The sequence below is a fragment of the Amaranthus tricolor genome, chromosome 13 (genome assembly GCF_026212465.1).
Source record: "Amaranthus tricolor cultivar Red isolate AtriRed21 chromosome 13, ASM2621246v1, whole genome shotgun sequence".
Classification (NCBI taxonomy): Eukaryota; Viridiplantae; Streptophyta; class Magnoliopsida; order Caryophyllales; family Amaranthaceae; genus Amaranthus; species Amaranthus tricolor.
The window spans coordinates 13,429,611-13,437,894 of record NC_080059.1 but is presented as its reverse complement, the minus strand read 5'-3'; the positions used below and the strand labels follow the sequence as shown (position 1 = coordinate 13,437,894).

Sequence of the window (8,284 nt, the reverse complement as noted above, 5' to 3'; positions counted from 1 at the left end):
TATATATACTTGGTTCATAAACTTCCATGTCTAGCACCTTTCTCCTAAGTAATGAATGTGTTGACTATCTAACTTGTACTTCAAAAGTCAACGGCGCTGGAGAGAGCACTTATTGATTCCAAATACCTTGGAATAGGATAGTGGTGGCCTATATTAGTCAACCATGCTTGAAGATCAGGATTTAATTTGCTGACTTTGAAATCACGAGGCAATGTTTTGTGAAATTTTATGAAAGTAGGAAAAATATACTTGTATTAAGAGACATGTGATTGAAAGATCAATGGGGATGAATGTTATGATGCAACGAAGCCAAGATACTTATATTTGGTCCTTTTCCCACACTTCGTGTCTCTTGTCAATTACTAAATTGGCATTTTTACAAGTATATTTGCAAAATAATGCTACAACAATACAACAACTCAAATTGCAGTATGAAACGGTTTCACCGAGAGATATGCCTTATACATAAGTTAAATACATCTAATATATATACATTATGAAAATATAATGGGCTCCTTGTTTGAGATTGTCTCACTGAGAAATGATTTCTCACAAGAATAGTTCATACAATAATAGTACAACAATTAGTAAATTAGTTTTGTTACTCCTAAATTAATTTCATTATGGTATCAACCTAAATTATTTTTTTCCCTTATCTCTTGCCTCTTCTACTCCTCCACCCATTCATATTCTACCCTTGTCACACTCATGTCCTACCCCTGCCCTCAGGCTCGGCCCTGGGGGTAGGCCATAGGAGCAACTATCCAGGGTCCAAGATTTTAGAGTAGAAATATAGGAAAATTAGGGGCTCTGTGGAAAGCATTAATAGGCCCAAAAAATTTAATGCTAAGCGTTGAAGGAGAAAATGAGAGACGGAGTTAAGGCTTCTCGCAAAACGTGTTACAACTTTGGGAAAGAAAATTCATATTTTTCAAATAATTATCTTCGCCCCAAACTAACTTTAGCTTCTTATCTTAATCAAAAGTGTATAATTTTTCTGGGTATTATCTTTTAGGTGAGTATTGTTATTGGTTGTGCTATTTTTTTAGGGTAATTAGTTAATGGGATAAATAAATAAATAAAGGAAATCTTCAAATTTTTGGCAAATTCCTTTTCTCGGCATAGACAATGAAAAATTTGGGAATGCAAAGCTTTTACAAGGTATAGACACAAAAACATATTTCACACTTAATAAAGTTAGGGCACCAAAGATGGTGGAAGGCATGGAGGTATTTTGGTCTGCGATTATGTGAATTGGTATCAAAATTAAGGTAATGGAAAATAGCTTGGTTGAAACAGTCGTATTATTAGGAGATTTCATTAGTCGTTTTTAGCGCCTAATTATTCTTATATATTTGTTCGTTACTAATTATAATTTAATTAGTGATGGTAGTAATTTGAAAAATCTCTACAATGATTAGAAACTTGTTAATTCGTAACGTGATTACGAATCGTAACAAGTAACGTAAACTTTGGAGGTAAAACTTAAAATTGAGCAACTACCCATAACAGTTCGAAAAATATTTTTATTATTACCCAAGCATATTATGTAACCATGATAGGAGTAAATTAAATATTTCACACATATACAAGTGATTTTTAAACATGAAGTACAAGTTACATAACTTGTTACATGTACAACAATTTTTACCCAAACCTTAAACTATCTTAGATAAAGATTTCATCAAATGATGGACAAAAATCACCAAAAGAAACCCCAACCAGCCATGCTAAAGCTGTCCTACTCCCCCTTATAGCCCTTTGTATACTTACATACACAAGCTAAAAACTCTACGCAAGAACCCCTTTTGTTCTACCCAAAGCTTGTGCATCATTACAAGCATGCAAGAGGCAAATATTTGAAGCAAAAACACTCTATTTTCTGAATAATTATTCAGCCATAAACCCCAACACATTGCTCCCAAGTTCATCCATGAACAAACACTAGAATCCTTCAAACTTTCAATAACTAAAACACTTTCTTTTCTCATCAAATCTTCTTCAAAAACCCATCTAAAACTTCTGAAAATTTATGTTTATAAACTCAAATCTCCCATAAAAATAATCTTCATCTTAAGAGCTTTCCATAGACACCAAACTTGAAGAAATCCACCAAGTATAGAGTAAGTTATGTTCATTTCTTTATTCCACTAGTTTTTGTTAAAACTTGTTCATGTAAAACATATTTTTTTACATGAATCTTTTTATAAACTAAGATCATTATAAAATGAGTATTTTATCTCTAAACTAAGAAAATCATCACTTATAAATCTATAAAAATCGGCCATAATAGAAAGTAAGAAGATGTATTTCCACAAACATATAAATTTTGTTACTTAAAGGATTCAAATAAAATTATGGGACTTAACTAAGTATGTTGCTCAACATAATAAGTATACTCCAAATATATTAAAATCATCACAAGTATTAATCTAACAACTCTAACTTGGAAAAGTTAAGTGCATGTTAGAAATCCAAAATTATTATTGATTTTTGGATGAATGCAATATGTTTAGTTGAAGAGTTGGAGTTGAGACTTGAAGGCAAGGACCCGAAGTTAGAACCGCTTTTAAGAACGCGTAGGAGCTTACGGAATAATTATATAGGCTTGGAGTCGAGGTATGTCACATGGGGTGATTTTTAAAGGATTTAAGAACAAGTTGGGAAAGTTTGTGTATAAACTTTTTTTTAAAAAAAAAAATTCCCAAAGAGAAGTTCTTAAATCTTGAAAAATGATGTCAAAATGATAAATTTGAGTATGGAATAATTTATTACATGTATTATTATTGTGGGCATCATGCATGTTGATTTTATAAATTATTGTATTTTTAAAGGCATGTTTAACACTACTTTGTGAAAGTTATTGTGATGGAAATGATTATATGAATTTGAAAATATTTGAAATTCATTTTAAAAGAAATTTCCAGTAGCTATATGTTAAGAAAATTTCTTGGATACTTTTTGTTGAGATTATTCGTTAAATTGATATTTTAATGGATTTTAAGGTGTTAAATACTCTTATTACAAAACATGGTATTAGATGAACTCTTCATCATCAAAAATAATTAATAAAAACATATTATAATAACTCCAACAACATTTGGCCAGAGTATATTTAGTTTGGAATTTTTTTATTATTTTTGAATAATCGTTAAATTGTTTAACGGTAAATTATAAAATGGTAAAATATAAAATAATTACCAAATAAAGACATATAGACTTGAAATTTTTATCACATACTCATATGGATAGTAGGTAAAATTGGTAAAAGTTTGGGAAGGTTTCGTTGACATTTAAGGACCTTAATAATTTTTACTCGGTTATTAATAATCGGTAAGTTTGAAAACAATAAAATATAAAATAAATACTAAATGACGTCTTTTGGACATGAAAATTTTATGAGACACTTATATAAACAGTAGATACATGTTCAAAAACTTATATGGATTTTCGTGACCATATATGGACTTAAATAAATTTGATTCGGTTTATCGGTAAAATAACCATATTAATTATTAAAAATACCCCACATGATTTTTAATGGTTATTTAAAATTTTATACCACTTAAAATAGCTTTTGGAATATCATATAATTTTAATAATATTTTATTCGGACTCAAATAATTTAAAACCTATTTTATTCTATTTATCAATAAAATGTCTATACAAAATAATAAAACATCATACATGAGTTTTATAAATTCAAATAACCTAATAAACATGTTATATGACTTTTGGAACTTTGGTATAATTTTATAAAATAAATTATTAATTATTTACTAATTTATCAAATTAATAGAAAATGTTTATTTATTAAAAAGTGTAATATTGTTAATTAAATTTGGGTAAAAATAGACCTATATAAAAAAATCTATAATTATATTAATAACCTACTGCCTCATAGTATAAATTAAGTTTAAATTAGATGGTTTATAAATTTTACGGATTTAAGACACCATTTAAATAACGGTAAATACCCAAATTGTCGAAAATAATTGTAAGATCGTTATAAATTTGCATAACCAATTATAATCTGATGGGACAACCTTAAATTCATTTTAAATAAGGTATTATAATGACTTGATTAATTTGGGCCTTGTTGGAGAATTAATATGTACTTTGTAAATCAATTATCGATTTTATTACCGGCAAAACTATCTTGTATTTAAGAAAATAGTGTTTTATGAAATCTTTTGTCGTAATGATTTTATAGACTTATGAATCATATTCTAGTTGTTTTGAATGAATTTCAAAACCCTTTTAAGTTATATTTACTTTAAGAAGGATTGAAACGAAACATTTTAGTGGTTTCCTTAAAAAAATCGTATTGAACTTTAATTACTTTTTGTTACGATGCATTTCCATACATGCTAGTGATGCCCCAATATAATACAAAGGTTATGTTTCATGATATGATTATGCTAAGCATGTTTTACCCATGTGGGAAATATTATGATTTGATTTTGCTAAGTCGCAAATAAAGTATGTTTTGCTATGTGCAAATAAAAGATGTTTATCATATGGAAAAAGTTAATATTTTTGACATTCAAATGCTATTAAAATTACAAGATATATATTATGTACAAAAAAATGTTTTAGCCTAAATGGCGGGTACATATGCCACAGCAAATGTTGTGTGCATGATTAAACGGCTCACTAATGATGAGCGCGTATTGTTCACAATACCATTGTGTTACACTTGCCGGACATGTCGCGGACGGTAGACCGACTACCAAACGAGTCACAGGATTACTCACAGAGTACCCATGTAAACTTATGATATGAGTTTGAAATTGATTTGAATCTATTGAGATTTTATGATTTATGATGAAAAATGAGAATTTGAAATTACTATAGAGCTATTGAACTGGATTTGAATCATAATATGATTTATCAAATGAAAAAGCATATTTCAAAATGAATTTACTCAAAAAAAAAAGATTTTAATAACTTGTTTGACGGACACCAGTGTGTTTATACTCAGCCTTTTTGCTGATACTATGCTTTGTGTGTTTTTCCAATGGTTTTGTTTTTAGAGTAAACCCCTATGGCACCTCGACGGAGAATGGATATGCGAGCGGAAGTTGAACCCGAGTTGGAGTATGACTCCCCTTTTGTTTAGATCTCTTTATTGTATTTGAGAGACTATTAGTTTAGATTTAGACTAATTTAAGGATGTAATTTGAACTTTGGACTTATTTCGATTTGGTTGTAATTTTTCTATATTTTGGACAGTTAAGACTTCCGTTATATTGCTTGGATATTGGTTTGACCTTTAAGTAACCCCTTAATTGTGTTGGCAAAAATAAGCTTCCGCTTGATTAATACTAAATTCCAGTTAGTGTTTTGCCTTCATAATTCGAGGCGGTTACATTGGTTCTTATAATGATTCCTGCACAATGTTTTTCAATTTTCTCTTATAGATAATGTCGGTACCAATATAGGACTTGGATATGTATCTTGATGAGTTGTGTTCGTTAAATTTTTTTTTTTCGCCCTTAGGTTTTATTTTAAAGAACTTGTTAACTTTGTTGAATGTTTTTCATGTTTATGCTCAATTTCATCTTCAAGTTCATAACATCTTTTCTCGAATGGTATTTTTTTTGGACGAATTCTCTTGGGTATATTATATTATGCTATTACTTTAAAATCTTTTAACCTTAAGAGAGTTAGGTAGCCAAAATGTTTGATTGAGGGACGAATTTTTAAAAATCTTAATCTAGTTACAGTTATTTGTAAATCAACAGAAAAAAAAGATATAATAATGAAATACAATTTTACAATCATTATCGTAAAAGGAAAAAAGTCTGAAGACCACAACCAACCCAACACTCCTTACATTGTCACTATCGAAAAGGGCCCAAATCTACATTTTGCCAAGAGCCCCGTAAATGTCAGGATCGGGTCTGCCTGCCCGCCTGTCGGTTATTGATGAGGTCGTTGGAAGAATAATAGAGAATGATGTCCATGATAGTTTGGAGACCTTTCTCGAGCCGAGGGACTCTTTGACCGCACTCTCCTCTAAGGGTATGAGTTGTTGTCTTTCTCCCTCCCCAGACCCTGACCATAGCTTTCCATGAGCAGGATACACCGGGTATGATGATGATGATAATAATGATGATGTCCATGATAGTTCAATAGTTCTTGGTACCCATTCTGATACGCTCTTTGAGGGAGGAGGCTATAGCCACTACGAGTTACGATAACCTTTTACAAAGTTGCATGTATTTTTACTCATAATATTCAGAAAGTTAGTCAATCTCCTCCTCTGTCATCTACATCCACTAACGGCTATCGGATAGCACATTTGCTAATTGTGATCGATTTTCTACGGAACATAGAAATTTTTGTTTCTATAGGTTTGAAACCTCGGTCCTTTAAAGAATCCATAAAGGATCCATGTTGGCAGGAAACTACCTAATAAGAAACTCAACGTTAGAAAATAATGACACTTGCAGTATGTATATAGGAGCCTGTAGAATTAGTAGAGTTGTCAAGAAATTATTGTTTATCATTGAGAATATACGAAGTTTCTTTTATAGGATAGAAGAGTAAATATAATTTAAAAATAAAATGTCACTCGTAAGCTTGAGGTTTTGTTAAATACAATTGAGGTTTATCAACATCAAAAATAGAAGTAGGATATATATATATCCACTAAAGTTTTTTTAAAGGATCTACAGTGGTAGACTTAAGTTAATATAATGATATGATATAAATGTGGCAAAGAGGACTTCTTTTGTTTGCAATTTCATGTTATAATAATTCGAGGTTATGATGAAAACTCTTTTATTGCTAAAAATTAACGATAAAATAACTTAAAAACTATTTTCATTTCACTTTTGTATTAAAATAAACTATTCTTTAAAATAAATAATTTATCAAAATTGTGGGTTGTTTCACTAGAGAGCAAGAAAGTAAGACTTTCCAATTGCTCATGCTCTTGGACTCTAAAGATACTTCACCATTCAAAGGTTTAAGTAGACTTCTTATGTGCTACGATATCAAACACTGTTATATTCTGTTCCAACTAAATATCAATTCTAAGGGAGGTGGTGAACCCTACAATTCCTTAATTATTTAATTAATCACACAAATTTTTACTCTATTGTTCAGGAGGCTTTGAATCAAGAGAGCTAGGGTCTTATGATGTAGCAAGTCTGGAGGAAGCTAAAAGCAATTAAAGTGGCTTTGAAAGAAGTTACATATAATATAATAATGATTGTAAACATGTTATTTTCCTTATTATTTTTTTAATGAAATTGGGTGTTGTTTGAAATATAAGAGATGATAAAGCCTTGGGTTTGGATGGGTTGAATGCTCTCTTCATCAAATCATGTTCTATTTTTGGACATGATATTCATACTGCAATGCTAGAAGTCTTCAATACATCAAAGATGTATGCCCTTGTTAACCGCAGTTCTATCACTCTGATCCTTAAGATGGAAAATACTTCAAACATTTAACAACTAAGGCTTTTTGCTTGTTATTTATTTCTCTATAGACAAATATTGAAGATCGTTATTGGTAAAGTAATGGATCGAGACCAAGTTGGGTTTATTCTAGGATGGAAAATGATGGACAACATACTATTGCCCTCTGAATTGGTGAAGGGATAATGTTGAAAAGACTTTTCCTAGATTCATGATTAAGATTGATTTAAGGAAGGCGTAATATTCCATTAAATGGTCCTTTTTGCAAGTTATGATTCAAGAAGTTGGCTTCCCTAATGTTTCCATTGCCTAAATAATAGAATGTATGTGATCTTTATCTTATTCAATGCTTATAAAAGGTAATCACCCCATGATTAAGTTTTAGAAAGGATTAATAGACTATCTATATCAACAAGGTGTAGCTTTAGAAAGGATTAATAGACTATCTATATCAACAAGGTATATCTTCTTTTCATGGGGGTTCATTTGCTAAGAGCTTCATAATTAAGTGTGCTTGGTGAGGAGTAATTTTAGGATGGGTGACCTTTTGAAATGTTTATCTAGGTGCGCACAAGTGAGGTTAAAGTGCGCTGAAAACACTTACGTTGGTTTGTCAGGCCAGTCTACAGTCTCCATAGGTAGTCACCTGCGGACCGACAGGCCTGAATGTTACATATGGTATTAGAGCAACCCTACGAACCGTGGTTGATCATGTCTTCAGTGCACCTAAGAGGGAAAAGATCCTAAAACTAAGGTTCAATGAGGATGTTGTATTCCTAAGTGCAGGTGAGTGTGATACCCCGGATTGAGCTTTGAAAAATATTAATAGACTATCTATATCAACAAGGTGC

The 8,284-nt window shown here is 30.7% G+C and overlaps 1 long non-coding RNA gene across 1 annotated transcript; it reads left to right on the top strand.

The window, feature by feature from the left end:
* The first annotated feature begins 1,802 nt into the window (after positions 1–1,802).
* LOC130798095 (uncharacterized) lies at positions 1,803–5,222 on the top strand. Its single transcript, XR_009039015.1, has 3 exons — positions 1,803–2,123; positions 2,517–2,619; positions 5,037–5,222. It is a non-coding gene; the product is annotated as an uncharacterized LOC130798095 (long non-coding RNA).
* Positions 5,223–8,284: the final 3,062 nt, after the last annotated feature.